The sequence below is a fragment of the Lactuca virosa genome, chromosome 9 (assembly GCF_052849685.1).
Source record: "Lactuca virosa cultivar CGN04683 chromosome 9, Lactuca_virosa_CGN04683_v6, whole genome shotgun sequence".
In the NCBI taxonomy this organism is placed as follows: Eukaryota; Viridiplantae; Streptophyta; class Magnoliopsida; order Asterales; family Asteraceae; genus Lactuca; species Lactuca virosa.
In genome coordinates, this window is record NC_136434.1 from 272,333,757 (window position 1) to 272,352,742 (window position 18,986).

Consider the following 18,986-nt stretch of genomic DNA (forward strand, 5'->3'; position numbering starts at 1 on the left):
GTGGGTTAAATGGGTTAATGCTAATCTTTTGAAGGGAAGAAGTTTTTGGGATGTTGATTTTCATGATAAAATGAGCTGGAGTTGGAGGAATTTAATCAATATGGGACCTTGTATTTGGGAGAATTTTCATTATCAGGTGGGGAATGGTGAGTTGACTTTTATGTGGTATGATAATTGGCATCAATTGGGACCTTTGAGTCATGTGCTGTCTCCTAGAGAGATTGCTAATGCTGGATTCAATATTAGGGATAGAATTAAAGATGTGATCATTAATGATGATTGGGAATGGCCACAGGAGTGGTTAAGTATGATCCCTCAACTTGGTGAATATTCTATCCCTAAGTTATCTGGAGAAAGGAAGGATCAAGTTCTCTGGTGTAATTGGAAAAATGAACTTGTTCCTTTTTCTGTTAAACAGGTGACAGTGTCCTTGATGGCTCGTGATGAAAAAGTTAAGTGGTTTGGTCTTGTTTGGTTTCAACAAAGAATACCCAATCATTGTTTTATTTTGTGGTTGGCTATCCTTGGCAAGTTAAGAACTCAAGATAGAATGAAAAGATGGAATCATTCCTGTGATTTTGTGTGTACTCTCTGTAATTCGCAAATGGATTCCCATGAGCATTTGTTTTTTGATTGCAAGTTTTCTAAGGAAGTTTGGAAAAGGATAAAGCAGAAAGCTAAAATCAATCACAAGCATGGTTCTTGGATTGGAATTATTGAAGACCTTCAATCTGCTTTAAAATTGAAGAATATTGGGAATTTTATTAGGAAAATTGCCCTGGCAGCTTCTGTTTATCATATTTGGAGTGAAAGGAATAAAAGATTATTTGGGAATGAATGTAATTCTGTTGAAAGAGTGGTTCAAAATATCATAGTTGATATTAGATTGAAGCTTTTTGGTCTTAAGTCTGGATTCTTGGGGCTTAATGAACAAATTTGCAAGGAGTGGAGTATCCCTGTTAAAAATGAAAATTGTTTTTATGGGGATAGAAATTAAAAATAAGATGGATTGGAAGGTTTTATGGCAGTATCGCTGCCATGGAAAGAAGAATATTATCAATCGAAGTCCTCTGCTTTGGAGGATGGAGGGTTATGATGGGGATTTGGTAGAATTAGACGAAGGACAAATTTGTCATTTGGGAAATAATAATCTTGTTATTGGAAAATTAAATAATTGGGTGGATTTATTTTGCTGATCGAACCAGAGGAACAGGGAGAAAAGTGAGAAGATGAAGAACGATATGAAGAATCAATGGTTGGGTTTTTTGGTTGAAGGGTATAGTAGTAATTTGACAGCGAATTCTCTTTTATTTGTTAAAATGAGAAAGGTGTCGATCCTTTCTTGCTGTCTCAGGTCCGTGGGGGTGGAAGGAAAAATAAGAATTGATGATTGTGTGCGTTTGGTTGGGAGTGTTAATAGCCAGGGGCATTTTTGGTATTTCTCTTTTTCTAAGCATGTCTGGTCCTGGTTTGATTGTTCTGATGGCTGGTATGGGTTGAATAAAAGTGGGGATTCTTTTCTTGGAATTCTTTATATGTGTTTTCATACTTTTTGGAGACAAGGGCATTTTGGTCAATGGAAGCTGAATATTTCTAGGTCTATCCTTATTGAGGGTGAATATTGGAGGTTGGATGGTTTTAAGAAAAGGAGGAGCAGAAAACGAAATAAAGTTTGGTTCAAGAATAGTAATTTTGGGTGGAGGTCGATTTTCTTAAAGGAAGGGCATAATTGGAAAATAAAGATGTGGGAGGAATTCTTTTTTATGATGAGAGGCTTTGTTCATTATCTTTATAAAGGAATTGATGACTATGGGATTTTTGTCACTTTTTCCATTCAAAGTGAATTGCATCTCGGTTTGATCCCGAGTTTCAATTGGTTTTTACCTTATGAAGTGGAATTAATTCATTTACGGTTGGGTTTTATTCCCAATTGTTATGAACATCCGCCTTGGAAACAAGGTGTTTATATACATGGAATTGACGGATTTGGGATTTTTATCACTTTTTCCCTTAAAAGTGAATTGCATCTCAGTTTGATCCCGAGTTTCATTTGGTTTGTGCCTTATGAAGTGGATTTATTTCATTTACAGTTGGGTTTTATTCCTAATTGTTATGAATTTCCGCCTTGGAAACAAGGTGCGTATATCCAAGGAATTGACGGAATTGAGATTTTTATCACTTTTTCCCTTAAAAGTGAAACTCCGCCTTGGAAACAGGGTGTGTATATTCATGGAATTGACGGATTTGTGATTTTTATCACTTTTTCCCTTAAAAGTGAATTTTCGCCTTGGAAACAAGGTGTGTATACCCAAGGAATTGACGGTTTTGGGATTTTTATCACTTTTTCCTTTAAAAGTGAAAATTCGCCTTGGAAACAAGGTGTGTATACCCAAGGAATTGACGGTTTTGGGATTTTTATCACTTTTTCCCTTAAAAGTGAATTTTCGCCTTGGAAACAAGGTGTGTATACCCAAGGAATTGACGGTTTTGGGATTTTTATCACTTTTTCCCTTAAAAGTGAAAATTCGCCTTGGAAACAAGGTGTGTATACCCAAGGAATTGACGGTTTTGGGATTTTTATCACTTTTTCCCTTAAAAGTGAATCTCCGCCTTGGAAACAAGGTGTGTATATCCAAGGAATTGACGGTTTTGGGATTTTTATCACTTTTTCCCTTAAAAGTGAATCTCCGCCTTGGAAACAAGGTGTGTATATTCAAGGAATTGACGGATTTGGGATTTTTATCACTTTTTCCCTTAAAAGTGAATTTCCGCCTTGGAAACAAGGTGTGTATATTCAAGGAATTGACGGATTCGGGATTTTTGTCACTTTTTCCCTTAAAAGTGAATTTGCGCCTTGGAAACAAGGCGTGTACATTCAAGGAATTGATGGCTATTTGTTCTATAATTTCACTAGAGATGAGGATTTATTGAAGATTTTTTTGAGGTTTTTTGGAATTGATGATATTTGGAAGGCTTTATTGAAGATTTTTTTGGAGATTATTGAAGTGCATAAAAGATGTATTGATGGCAAGTGTTCTAAAACTTTAGCTATTTTGGCTAGGATTGGTTGGAATTCGGATGTTGATTTGTTTATTGGTGCAAAAAGAAAAAAGGATTTTGAGATTTGGAAGATTGATGATAAAGGAATTAGAGGGGTTGATAATTTGGCTATTTTTAGCATTTTACTTTTGAAGAGCATAAAGAAGAATAAAGATAGAAGGGTGGATAGAAGAAAGAAGATTGCTATTGTGGATATCATTTGGAGTTGGAATTTGGATACTAAATACATTTTTTTTTGTTGATTTTTTGGGATAATCTTCTTTATGGGTTTTGTGCTAATTTGGACATATGGACGTGGAGCATACAAAATGACTGCATTTTTGAAGATTGTGAGATAAGATGGCGATTTCAATTCGTGTTGAAGTGGAGGTTTGAAGACCACTCCGGGTTGTGGAGTTGGAATAGAATAAAATGTATTTTCTATGTTTATATTGTTGTTAGGTTTAGCCTTTGGTTTTGGTATTTACGTGATGTTTGGATTTTGTTCATTTTTGGGGTTGTCCAAAAATGACATAACTCTTGTATTTTTTTTTTTATTTTATGAATTCTTTGCCGGGGCTTCGGCCTCTTTCCCAAAATGTGAAAATTATGATTATATCAAGAGACAGAATGTTGAGTTAATTACTGAGCTTGATACATTAAAAGGGCAATTTGAAACTGCAAATCTTGATTTTAAAAGGTTTGATGTATCAAGCGAGGTAGTTGCCAACATGATTGACCATTGCCTGCAGTTCAAAAATAACCAGCAAAAGGGTTTAGGATACGATAAAGTGCCTCCTCCTTTCAATCATAATTACCAGTATCACCCTGTGTCTAAAGAGGAGATTGCCAACGAGCCATTCATGGTTTATGGCAAACCAGCTGGTTTTGTTTCAGGAGGTATTCAGGTTGAAAATTCTAATGCTTCTACTTCATGTGCAGGTAAAGTAGCAGAAGATGAGAATAAGGAGAAAACCATTGAACAAACCAACATCTCCTTGAGCTCTGAATCTGTTGCTTCGAACTCAGCTGCTTGTGATCAACCTGCTGTTGAGAAGTACAGGCCACCAAATCAAGTGAAACAGCCGGCTTACTGCAATTGTGCTTGTGGGAACAACAAGAGACAAGGCATGGACACGCCACTAAGGGCAGGAAGAAACAACTCCTACATGAAGAAGCAGACTTGCTTTCACTGTGGAACACCTGGACACATTGCCCGAAACTGTCCAAATCGCGCATGCGTTCCCTACTATACACAAGGGTGGCACAACGCGCCAAGAGGGATATTTTCAAATAGAAATCCCTCAAGGTCACGTTCAGACAATGGCGACTGGAATGCCAAGAAGGCCAAGAATTCAACTCCCAAGGTCAAGAATCCAACTCCCAAGGGCAAGAAGGGAATGTCGGCCCAGAAGTCTAGTCCAAGAGATGCTCATGTGAAGCCAAGACCGGTTAGGTCGAAGTCATATCGGCAGCCGACTTCAAGTTCAAAATCAAGTACCGAGGCACCCATCGGATCGAAAAAGAAATGGGTTAAACCCAACTACATATGGTTACCAAAGGTTCAATCTCCCAAATCTCCTAATGCTTCTAATATTTCTACATCTTCTGTTTGTAATAAGCATGATATGTCTTGGGAGAGAGTACCGTGCAAGGATGACAAAGGTCAACCCAGTTTCAAAATGGACTAGGTTCCAAAGACCAACTAATCCCGCTCTTTGTCGGAGCAGCTATGGAGGCATATCATCAGACTTCGGTTTGTTGATAGTGGCTGCTCCAGGCACATGATAGGAGGCATCTCTCAATTGTACAACACTCAGAACTTTGTTTGAGAGTATGTGTCCTTTGCGGGAAGGGAAGAAAGGAAAGGATCACACATGGGGGTTTGTGCTTAATGACATGAAGAATTTTCGGATCTGTTCTGAGATTGCACATGCTGTTCTCAGACCTTCTGGATGCAAATTCAATCGGTGACTTACGGTTTGAGTTTTCTTCTCGATACTCCTGAGTTTTTCTTAAGCTTATTCGCTTTAAAGACTAATTTTTGTTTTAGGATAGTTTAAATTTGCGCATTTACTTTCGTTTCTCTCCTATGCACAAATTTAGGGGGAGAAATAAAAACAAAACAAAAATTAGAAAATTTTAAAAAACCCAAAAACATTAAAAAAATCAGAAAATCCAAAAATATGTTGTTAATGGAATGTGCTTGAGGGAGATGTTTTGGGAAGTGATATAATCATGTGATAATAGGCAATATGAATCTGTGTAAGGGACTGCATCTGAATTGTCTAGGCTTTGTGTTCAATGCGCTGGTAGGCACGAAAGATTTAAAATGGACTTGACTAGGCATAGATGAACTTAAGGAATCTAGAGACTTGAAAAATCTTGACCTAGATAGATCCATTTAGCCTGACAATACGACGCTCAGATAGGTTGAGCAGGGAGACATACATGATGATCCACCGGTCACATTAATGTAATCTGTATCTAGAATCGTGGTTTAACTCTTGCTCGATGTACAGACTCTGTCCTTAATTCCGGTATTGATGGGGTGACTGGGGAATTCCGATAAAGTAGGTCTGTAGAAAATTATTTTCTTGCTTTCTTTCTGTTAGTCATATGTTGCCTCCTCTGCGTGATTGAAATACATCCGACCTGGACTGCAACATATGCAATTCTATTTCTCTGCATCTTTTATCTATGCAATTCTTCCTGTCTGTTAGTCATATGTTGTCTCCTTTGCCTGATTGAAATACAATCCGACCTGGTACACAGCATATGCAACATTCTACTTCTCAATCCATCTAAACTCTAGTTAGTCATATGTTTCACTCTCTGCGTGATTGGAAGAGATCCGACCTGGGTGTATAACATATGCATTCTAAATCTGACTTCTCTCATAATAATTGTCTGCTCACCTAAAGTAAGGAGTACTTTGGAAGTTCCTGATTATTGGGGTATGGCAGGAAGCGGGAAACATGTTCTAGTACATTTAAAATTGAACAATCACTAGGTTGTCTGTGGATCTCGCTGCTCAATTTAGGTGGATGGTCGTCGTCAGCTGAATGGTCATTTAGGAATATTATCTAGGAACATAGGATCACATTGTCTTGTCACTTGTAGTATGTCCTAATTTTGTCACAATCTATCGTGTTTAAGTGGACCACAATACCGGTGATTGACCAGATCTATTCATGAAGGGAGAGGTACTGATAAACGGATAAAGGCTGTCTAAAAACGTTGGTCATAAATCACTCTTAAAGTTAGCTATTATTTTTGTTTTTGTTAAATTTGTTCATAGTTTTCTTCTAATTTAAATATTAGGGGAGAATTTAAAAAAAAAACCAAACAAAAATCAGAAAATTAAAATTCCAAAAATAGTGTTATTTCTGTTTTATTTCATTTTCAGAAAATATGAAAAATCCAAAATATTGTGTGCTAAGTTTTATTTTAGTTTTGTTTCTATTTTTAGCTTTGTTTGTCTTGAAAAGTGAATTCAGATGTAGATGAGACTCGTGGAGACTGTATCAATATTTCTGAGCCAAGGCTTCATCCATGAGCATCGAAGAATTCTCATTCGAAGGAGCAAGAAATGAAGATTATTCTTTCAACATTCAATCCTTCAACCCTAGAAGCAAGGTGAAGTTGTATGTGACAGATTGCATTGAAGCCTCCTCAATCAATTTGCTGCTATCGTGTACCTGCTAAAGTGATCCAGAAGATTGTTTCTCTCTGATATTCTCTCTGAAGATTCTCAAGCTGAAAGCTCTATTTTTCAAGAAGCCTCCTCACCCAACGTACGTTCAAAGCCAAATTTTGAAGAAAAGCCCAACTGCTCAAGATGAAGTCATTCATTGAAGATTCATCATGTTCATCTTGAAGTCGTGAAGAAATTGAAGATTAAAGCTGAAGCCAAGCTCCCATTGAAGATTGATGAGAAAAGTCAGCTACTTTTTAGGGGGAGCTTGTTGGGTCAATTAGAAAAGAAAGCTATAAACCAAGGGGGAGATTGTTGGGTCTAAATTTGGTTTATACTTTGCTTTTCTAGTAAAATATATTTTTATGTAATGTTGTATGTGTTTGCGGTTTGTGTGTACGGTCGTACACCCGTGTACAACCAACTATCTCATATATATATATATATATATATATATATATATATATATATATATATATATATATATATATATATATATATATATATATATATATATATATATATAGGGTGAGGAGTGCATGAGAGAAAAAGGCTAGAAGGCTAGAGAAGAGGAGCATGTTCTAGAGAGAGAAACTAGAGAGAAGAATAGTGTGTGAGAGAATCTTGTGTAAGGAGCATCATTCATATCTTCAATACATACAAGATTCATCATATTCTTCGTCTCCTTCTTCTTCTATTGATCTGACATCATCCGTTTGATTGAGATTCCGTACCATCAAACGGATCTGATTGATACACAAGCAGATCAGGGACTTACATTGACATATTACAGCCGGAATATAAATTATTATGGATCCAACATTGCCCGTACACATTGTGTAGCTTAAAACTTCAGCATTTTTCCTAAAGCCAAGTACGAGTCTCACTCAACTTTCAACTCATGATCTCTTTGAGAAATTGGCAAAGGGGGAATAGGTGGAGCAATAGTAGCAAAATCTAAAGATTTAGTCTCAAGAAAGTGATGAAATTTAAATTAATATTGTAGGTTGTATGTACTTGGCTAAGGGACACATTTCTAGTAAACATTTTGACTAAGGGACACATTAATATTGTAGGTTGTATGAAATTTAAATTAAGAAGTCATGATCTCTTTGAGAAATATTGTTCTCCTTAAAATTAAGTCAAGAAAGTCATGAAATTTAAAAGGAGTGACAAACACCTTCTGATTTACTCTTAAATTAAGTCAAGAAAGTCATGAAATTTAAAGTCATGAACCAGGACCTCCTTATTGGCTAAGGGACACATTTCTAGTAAACATTTTGGCTAAATCTTCTTAAAACGCTTGTGGCTTCGCGATGTGACTAAGTATAGGAACAATGAGACATGGTGGAAACTTCCCTAGTTGCCAAGCTTGCTGATGTCATGTTTCAATTGAAATTGTGTTATTTTGGGTTCTTTTAATTGTGTATGAACACAAACATATTATACTTGATGGAGAAAACTGAGGCTGTGAAAGCAACATCCCAAGGAGATATCTATACACTATAATTATAACAAGAATTTTGAAGGTGAAATGACATTTCTTCTATGAATTACACATACATTGATCTACAGATCAGGTTTCAACTGGGGTGTGTTTTGTGTTGTAATGCATGTTTGATGTTGTGTTTGTTAAATGCGGTAAGGGATTTTTATGGTGAATATAAACATGAAAAGATTCCACTGCATGTTTTTGGATCTTCATATTGAAATTTTATGAACATTGTTTAGACTTATAATTATAGGGGTAGGGGATGATGGCTTTTTAAGTTTAGAAATGAAAATGTGTTTGTTTATGCACAATCATAAAGGAAAGAAGAAATACTTGTGATTTCATCAAAGCTTTTTGAAATTAGGTTGTACAATATTTTCTTTTTAACCGTGATAACTGTCTAGAAAAAAGTGTAATAAAGGAGTTGGATGGAATTAAGTAAAATATGTTTACTATTCCATGACAATTGGTTATATATTATGTGAACCGGTATGGAAAGATGACATGTTACCATGAAATAAGAAAACATGGTTGTAATGTTCAATATCAACCATGTGTATAATGATGAACTCAAAAAGTTAGGGTATCAATATCATACTATCAGCAAAACCCAAAACAAAAGAAAAGGCGAGTTATATCCACAAAAGTAAATCTAAGGTTGAAAAGACAAGCAAACAATAAAAACAAAATGCTGACAAAAAACAGAAGGAACCTCTTCTTTCTTTTTAACGGCCGATGTTGCCCACAGCTCAAATTAAACAACATTTATCGAAACAAAAGCCAAATATTGATAATAAGATGTCTAGTGAATTTAATCAAACATTCTGTTTGTTATGTCTAATTAGAAGCCTAATAAAAATAAATTAAAAGAAAATTGATTTTTTTAATCAAATAAAGATTTATCTTTATAAAATTTATACATACACATATTTTATATCATTTTAGTATACAGACTATATGTATTTTAACTAGTTAAAAAATGTTTTTCATTTACAAAATCTTGTTTGCAAAGATAAAAATGTTAAATACTACGAGGGCGTTTGGATAGATTAACCATGGATAGAAGAACTGATGCCAAGTTTGAATAGATTAACCATGGATGGCAAATTTCCATGACATGTTTACCAAGCTAGAACATTTATTTTCCCAGGTACTAGTGGGTTCCAGGACCAGATACCATCACTATGAGGAAGGGTCAGACTGTCGATATGAATTCTCAACGATGAGACAGTATAGACCCCAGATGAATCAAGTGACCAAGCCCATTTTGATGTTCCATTTGCGTTTGTTATCAGCTGGAAATGGTTCAAAAAGTCACATTTTCTTTCTCTAATGTTATTGGAATATTAACAATTATACCCTAACCTCCACTTCGTCTTTTTTCTGTCGATGGTTTGGAAAAACCACCATCAGATCAGTAGATAGATTTAATCACTCCAACCCATATACTATTAGGAAAATTCTTAAATCTCCACCACCATTTCCCTATTAGGGCTAAGTTTTGCGCCTTTAAACTACCAATTCCAAGTCCGCCTCTATCTTTAGCTGCAAGAATCTTTTCCCAAGCGATCCATTCCATTTTTCTTGATTCCATGCAACCACCCCAAAAGAACCTCATCCTTATCATTTCAAAAGTTTTAATAACCTTAATAGGAGCATTACACATAAAGAAGTAGAAAGAACCAAGGCTGCTCAGTATTGCTTTGCATAAGGTTAACCGCCCCCAAATGACAAGGTCTTTACTTTCCACTTTGATAATTTCTCCTGAAATCTTTCAATGATAAGATTCTAGTATGTTGTTCTTTCCATAGAAGCACCTACATGAAGATCTAAATACATAAATAGAAGAGAACCAATTAAACAATTGAAACTTCGGGCCACCAACTCCAGCTCACAGTTTTGAATACCAAAACCATATAGTTTACTTTTAGACATATTTATCTTGAGTCTCGATGATAGCTCAAAACATCTCAGGATTCTGATCAGGTTCTTTGCATTTTCAATCGACCAAGTACCCGTGAAAATTACATCATCTGCACATTGCAGATGTGATATGAATGGTCCTTGTTGGGGTAGTTGGATGCCTTCAAATATACCCTTTCCTTTGCCGTTTCCATTGCAATATGAAGACCTTCAACTGCGATGATAAATAAGAATGGGGATAGTGGGTCACCTTGTCTTAACCTACGCCCCATACAAAATTCCGAGGCTGCAGAACCATTTATAAGCACCAAGATCCTTACTGACGATAAGCATCCCTGGATCCATGTTCGCCATTTAACCCTAAAGTCCATTTGTTTAAAGATTGAGTCTAGGTACTCCCAACTAAGACTATCAAAAGCCTTCTCGAAATCCACTTTAAAATTGAATGACTTCTTTTTATTCTTTTTTATCCAACTGATTATTTCGTTTAGAATAAGAGGCCCATCGAATATGTGTCTATATTTTAAAAATGTTTTTAAGATTGACAATCAATTTTTTGAGTCACTCACCTTTTAAAAAATATTAAATCAACTTAAATAAGTTGTTTTGAAAAACAATCAAAAACACCATCTATGTAATATGAAAACAATTTTTTGTATAAAATTACTTTTAAAAAATAAAAATAATTATTACAATTGAAGTTTTGTATTTTTTGAGAAAAATACTTTGAAAATTACTATAAATAGTTTTTTTTTATTATTTATTATTATTATTATTTTTTTTATAATTATGATATCATATGCATAACTTGAAGAAATAAAAAAGAAAAACATCAACCCAAGATTAGGAATCATTTTCTGTGAGAAATACTTCATTCTAAATGTTTTTTTTTTGAACGGCAGGCAGACATAATATTAAACAGAAAACTAGCCAGGGGCTAGGAGGTACAAAATAGAGAAGTACAAAAGATGAAACAAATACAAAAGAAACTAAGAAAATTAAAGCCTGATATAACATGCTAAAATTGATCACAACTCCATTCACACCATCTTAGATATTGTCATTTCCGTTTCCGAGCATTGATCCATAAATGGGAAAGGGTTTGTACCTCATATGCCAACACCAAATGTGATTTTGAACTTGGAGAATGGGCCTTAGCGTTTTTATATCGCCAAATCACCCACATAAAGACCAACATTATGCTTTCATGAATCATTAGCAACCTTTGATGACCACCAAGCCTTGTTTTACATTTTAGCATATCCCGAAAAGAGTTGAGAGGGGAATCCAATAATCGCCACCATTTTCGCACTTTTAACCAAACTTCTCTTGATACTGGGCATCCCACAAAGATATGGCCTTCTGTTTCTGGGGCTCCATTACACATCTTTCACATGTTAGAAGAACTGATGCCAAGTTTGAATAGATTAACCATGGATGGCAAATTTCCATGACATGTTTACCAAGCTAGAACATTTATTTTCCCAGGTACTAGTGGGTTCCAGGACCAGATACCATCACTATGAGGAAGGGTCAGACTGTCGATATGAATTCTCAACGATGAGACAGTATAGACCCCAGATGGATCAAGTGACCAAGCCCATTTTGATGTTCCATTTGCGTTTGTTATCAGCTGGAAATGGTTCAAAAAGTCACATTTTCTTTCTCTAATGTTATTGGAATATTAACAATTATACCCTAACCTCCACTTCGTCTTTTTTCTGTCGATGGTTTGGAAAAACCACCATCAGATCAGTAGATAGATTTAATCACTCCAACCCATATACTATTAGGAAAATTCTTAAATCTCCACCACCATTTCCCTATTAGGGCTAAGTTTTGCGCCTTTAAACTACCAATTCCAAGTCCGCCTCTATCTTTAGCTGCAAGAATCTTTTCCCAAGCGATCCATTCCATTTTTCTTGATTCCATGCAACCACCCCAAAAGAACCTCATCCTTATCTTTTCAAGAGTTTTAATAACCTTAATAGGAGCATTATACATAGAGAAGTAGAAAGAACCAAGACTGCTCAGTATTGCTTTGCATAAGGTTAACCGCCCCCAAATGACAAGGTCTTTACTTTCCACTTTGATAATTTCTCCTGAAATCTTTCAATGATAAGATTCTAGTATGTTGTTCTTTCCATAGAAGCACCTACATGAAGATCTAAATACATAAATAGAAGAGAACCAACTAAACAATTGAAACTTCGGGCCACCAACTCCAGCTCACAGTTTTGAATACCAAAACCATATAGTTTACTTTTAGACATATTTATCTTGAGTCCCGATGATAGCTCAAAACATCTCAGGATTCTGATCAGGTTCTTTGCATTTTCAATCGACCAAGTACCCGTGAAAATTACATCATCTGCATATTGTAGATGTGATATGACTGGTCCTTGTTGGGGTAGTTGGATGCCTTCAAATATACCCTTTCCTTTGCCGTTTCCATTGCAATATGAAGACCTTCAACTGCGATGATAAATAAGAATGGGGATAGTGGGTCACCTTGTCTTAACCTACGCCCCATACAAAATTCCGAGGCTCCAGAACCATTTATAAGCACCAAGATCCTTACTGACGATAAGCATCCTTGGATCCATGTTCGCCATTTAACCCCAAAGTCCATTTGTTGAAAGATTGAGTCTAGGTACTCCCAACTAAGACTATCAAAAGCCTTCTCGAAATCCACTTTAAAATTGAATGACTTCTTTTTATTCTTTTTTATCCAAGTGATTATTTCGTTTAGAATAAGAGGCCCATCGAGTATGTGTCTATTTTTAATAAAAGCCGTCTAAGTTGTGCTAACCACCAGATTCACCACCAATCACAATTAAAAAACACTAGTCACATAAAATCACCAACATTCCGTCGGTAAACATGTATCCATATCGCTTATCTTTTATAACACTCCGTCGGTAAGCATGTATCCATATCGCTTATCTTTTATAAATTTGTAGCTATTTGGTTGGTTAAACTTTGGCTTCGAAGTTGTTATTAATAATGCTCAAACCTAAAACCTTACAATCGTCGTGCCAAGTGCCAGGCCACAATTGTCTCTTTTGTCGGTAACTAAAACCTTCTATATTAATAAACATTAATACGCCATGCAGTAGTACGAACACAAGTTGACGAAGCTCGTATACACCAAATTAATATTTGTTTGACTGTGTATTTGAGAGAGAGAGAGAGAGAGAGAGAGAGAGAGAGAGAGAGAGAGAGAGAGAGAGAGAGAGAGAGAGAGAGAGAGAGAGAGAGAGAGAGAGAGAGAGAGAGAGAGAGAGAGAGAGAGAGAGAGAGAGGCAAATATCAGGTGACAGATATGAATTATGGTAGCTTTGCATGTATCACACGTCTTCCTAATTCACAATCAACGTCGTCATCTTCTCTCACTGCATTAAATCTTTATGTTCAGTACGATGTGAATGTGTGTGAAATGACATGATTAATAAATAAGCTTCATGAACATCTATATACGCCAACAAACAACAATCAACGATTATCAACTCCGAAAATTCAACACACAATCATTACGTCTTGATTAAAATATTCTAGCATCTCTGAGCTTCGAATTAATCACAACTACCTAATTTTAGATATAGTTCGATCTAGAGTGAGAAATCTCAGATCATGATCGATGTAAACCTTATGAAAAAGAAAACCACCCTAACTTATCTCTAGAACTTGAGATGAAATCACTTCTGTTTCATCGAACTGTGAGTAACTATGGCCTTTTACCGAGTGTATACTTGTTGTTGTGCATCCAGACCTTGAGAACTTGACGACTGATGCCTGTTTCAGCGCAGAATTGCTGTACGACAGCCTCATCTTCTTTCTGAATGCGCCACCCTAACGCCTCCGCCAACGGCAGCATCCGATCCTTCTGATACTGGGTGAATTTCGTACGAAACCGCTTTTTGGAACCAACTCTGCTAGAGCTAGGGTTTGATATGTCTTCAACATCATTCCTTGATGTAGGCAGTAGAGCAAGCGGACGCTGCAGGTGGTGAGACGGCGGAGATCTCATCACATTCAGGTATCCAGCAGGGTTGTGGTGGCAATAAAACGGCGGCGGTGCCATCTGGTGGTGGTGAAACGGAGCCTGGTAGTGCTGCGGTTGCACCTCAAGTACTTTTCGGTGGAAGTTCCGGTGACAGGTGCAAGCGGCGCAAATCATAGCCTCCAAGGTGCCTTCATCACCGGCCGGCATGAACTCTCCACATCCGTCCCGAGCCTCTCTGCCAATGCTGAATGCCTGGTTCTTCAAGCACTCCATGTACCGGAATCTTTCACTTCCTCCGTTCCTCCTCCCAGAATTTGCAACCGGCGTCACAGTCTCCTCCTCCTCCTCCTCCTCCTCCTCCTCCTCCTCCTCATGCTCATGATGGTCCATTTTCAGTCTTCGCTTCACACACACTTCTCACCGATTAATTAGAAACTGAACAGAATTAGCATAACATAGGTATAATGATGTATATGCATTTATACACGAATTTATAATTACATAAATATAGATTAAAATAGGAAAATATGTAAATAATAGAGAGAGAAGGGTATCGCCATGAATCAACTCCTTTTGTGAGATAAAAACAAGTGTGGATTACTAAAATTAAGAAAACTCCAAAATTCCTCACCCATGTTTTCTGTGACAACCAACAAAAAGATGGTTTTATTGTTTTTGTTTACATTTTTTTTTAAAATATCTTATTGGGGTTGCATTCATAGGATTTTAACAAGTACTATTTGTTTATTAATAGCAGAAAACAAATATTAGAAAAGGAGGCTTCAATAGCGAAAAAGATGGCTTCTTTCACATGAAAAGGAAATCAGGTTTTGAGATGTTGATGGCGGTTTTAGTTGACCTTTTTCACGTGGGCCCCTATTCAAATTCTCCTATTCACATTTTTGAAACATTTTTTAGTTTTTACGATTCATCTTAATTACCCTCTTATTTAATGTGTTATATCTTGGGTAAATTGCGTCAACGAAACAAATTATTTTATTACCATGATGTAAAACTTATTATTATTATTATTATTATTATTATTATTATTATTATTATTAGACAAATTAAATATCCTCCTACTTTTGTTCAATAAAATCTTCCTACCCAATTAAATGATGACATGTGTCATATTAATATATTAAAATATATCATTAAATGAACATTAAATGTTACATATGTCATTATTTAATTTGGTAGGAGGATTTGTAGGAATAAAAAATAGAAGGATATTTAATTTCTCTTATTATTATTATTATTATTATTATTATTATTATTATTATTTAAGTATCTTAAACAATATATAAGTTACTTAGCACGATAGCCGTAAATATATTTATTGACTTGTGAAATAAAGTGTTATCATCATTTTTTTTAAATGTAACATTTAGGTATATTTTCTTACTAAGGCAATATCAAAATTGGTTAATAAATTATTTATAGTGTTAAGATGTTGGGGAATGAAGTTTTGACAAAAAAACTCTTATGGCCAGAGAAAGTTATTTGGTGACAGAAAATTCTTATAATGAGAGAAATCTCTCTGTCATGACATAAAGCTTTCATGGTCAGAGAAAGCTCTTATGGCCGGTGAAAGGCGTTGCATGAATCATAATGTGTTGTTGGGGTTGAGAATACGTTGGCATGGATCTTTTGGGGAGTTGTTGAACATGCTATGATGTATGGTAGGTGGTCATGTAAATCCTCCAAGGTTAAAGTTTTTAGAAGCAATTGTATGGTGTTTTGTGATTGACTGGAAATTAGGGCATTCCCTTCATGGCTAATTATGAATGAGTTTGACCTATCAGAATTAAGGTTCCATGTATTTCTATAAATAAGCACACATCTCCATGAACATTTTGCGTAAAAGTTTCAACATAGCAAATCATTGTGAGGTTGAGAGCACATCCTTTGGAATAATTTGTAAGCAAGAGAAATTCTTTTATTTTGAGAGCTCAAGTGAGGTGCAACCTTGGTGAGTGATTGTAATTGTTCTTGGAAGTTGAATAAAATCATATATATATATATATATATATATATATATATATATATATATATATATATATCTCGCTCATTATCTCTCGTTGGCCAGTAGATGTAAGTCATTTTGACCGAACCACACTAAATATTGTGTTTAGTTTTTTATTACATTTTTGATCCGGTTGAGCTTAGCTTGGAGATCCTTAGAGGAATGTGAGATATGATCAGTCACCTGTAAGCAACAATGAGAAAACTGGTGCCAGATATAAGAAACTACAATGATACTTACAGATTGAGAGAATGAGAGAAACTTCTTAATTTCTTCGTCCACCCTGAGTTTCTCCAGGTTAAAAACTTTAGTTGATTTCTTTTTTCGGAATCCCGAAGTTTTGATAGTCAAATCTATGGGAGCTTTCTTGGAAAGAAGAGAGAAAAATTTTCTTTCTTATCTGCCAATTGGTCGATGGACATAGCAGAATCAAGGTTGGCAAGGGTAAAACGTGCACTAGAACGAGTAGATTTGGATCCTAAGCATAACAAAAAAGTTTTGTCAGTTCAGGAATCTTCATATGAAATAAAATAAAATTTAGGATCCTTACTGGTAGCCATGGGGATAATGGCAGTTGAGCTTTCTTGGTGGCTAGGATGGTCGAGCTTGAACGTTCTGTCAATCTCGGGCAAGGCGAGGAAATTTCCGATCCTATCTTCATTGTCTTCACCAGGAGGAACAAACTCTTCAAACTTGCACTACTAGAAAAATACCCTTTAATGACACGCATTGCGTGTCATAAAAGGGTACAAATGACATGCAAATGCATGGCAAGGGAGACCATGTCATAAAGGAAGACGACACGCATTTGCGTATCGTAACTTTACGAATCGTATTTACGACACACATTTACGAGACGTAATGCGTATCATTAAAGCCCCTGTCAAGAAAGGCCATGTCATAAATGAATATGACATACATTTTTGCGTAACGTAAATTTAAATGTTTAAAAACAATATTTATAGATTTACTAATTTTCAAATTAAATTTGCATTTAATGTCTCATAATAGAAAATAAAATAACATATACAAAAAATACAATCCATTGCACAAAATTTAATATCATACAAATAATCATTCCAATAGTAGACAAATGTAATACATCAAATGTGAAAGAGATGAAAGTCATCAACAAATAATAGTCGAACTACAATAACTTGTTGCCTACCTTCACAACATCCGAGCTACTTTACTTGACACTGTGCACATCAACAAGACCTACAAATTTGAATAATGGAATCATTAGATTCACATAAACCAACAAATCCCAATAAATTTATTGGGATTTTGGAATGAGCAACTAAAACCAACTTTTAACCTTCAACTAAAACAATGTAAAAGATGAGGGAGTGGAATACTTACTTGTATAGAAGCAATGGAGGATTGAGTATAGGTTCGTGGAGGAACACATGCAACTACTTTAGACCAGAAATATCCATGTTCTGATATTGCATCTTTCAATTTTAAGAAGCAACCCGAAAATAACCGAGCAAAAAAAAAGTTAAAAGAACTTTAATACATTGTAATGCCTTGGCAATCTATAACCAAACCCATAATTATAATCATAATTTAGTAATATAATGTAATATGATATGAATATCATTGAATATTAAAAAAATCAACATGGTGCATTACTTCCAACACTTCACTCTCTGCATATAATATGTTGGAGTTGTTGATCATGGAAAGAATCTGATCACACAGTTCCATTTGGATGTATATTTTCTCATTTTCAGCACCACATTTCTTTCTGTTGCATTTCGTTCTGAATGGGTAGTTTATGTTGTTATATTTACCACACTTCCAGCTCCCATCAGGCATATCTCCTTCTGAAAACAAAAAAAATGCAAAATCATATATAATCTATCTGATTCTTATGTATGTATGTTATTTCCAAAAAACAAAAATTAACATACTAGAGTTTTTGCCACACTTTGATGCCTGCAACCAAATTCAAACAAACCCATAATTATAAACTTCACCTATTGTTACCATTACCTTGTCCCGGTGATGACACCACCATTGGTTCCAGTAGCTTGTGATGTGGGTTCAGAACTCGTTGTTTTAACTGTAGCAACTTTCTTGGTCAACCTGAGTATATGTATGGTAAAACTACAGATTCACACTAACTGAATCTTCTTAAGTGGCTTTCTGAACCTGACATAGCCCATCCAAATTTTGATCAATTGGCTTTCTGAACCTGCTAATAGATTTTTCTAAAACAATTATTATGAAACTGAAAACAGCAAAACTTTATTTATAAAACCAAATAAGTGAAACTATATAATGACAGCGGACCTGAAAGAAATGGTGCTCAAATCAATTGATTCATGACTTGGAACAATAAATTTTCAAGCTCTCTTACAACGTGAAAGTTTTTATTTATTTATTTATTTATTTTATTTAGAAATAAACCAAAAGTGCTGATAATTTTTTTTTGATAAATAAACCAAAAGTGATGGTGAATATGACACCTGACCTGCCATAGATGTTGATCAAGCGACATTTTGAATCTAACACTAAAAAAAACCGAAACTAAGTAATTTTACCAATAATAATAAATAAATAAATAAAAATGATATTTTGGCAGCTTTTTGCATTCCTAAAACAATTATTCTAAATTGAAAACATTTACCAAGAGGTGAGTGTCTTTAAATTGAAAATAGAAAAATGATACAATGACTTACAAGTTCCACGAAGGGGATTAAAATATATAGGCTCAAGAAAATTTTGAAGTCTCAAAGAAATTTTTTTAAACAAATCTGTAAACATATCAAAAATGCTGATGAAACGGACCTGGTGC

General features: G+C 35.2%; 1 pseudogene; it reads right to left on the bottom strand.

Moving 5' to 3' along the window:
- Window positions 1–13,793: 13,793 nt before the first annotated feature.
- LOC145139644 (zinc-finger homeodomain protein 2 pseudogene) lies at window positions 13,794–14,668 on the bottom strand (annotated as a pseudogene).
- Window positions 14,669–18,986: the final 4,318 nt, after the last annotated feature.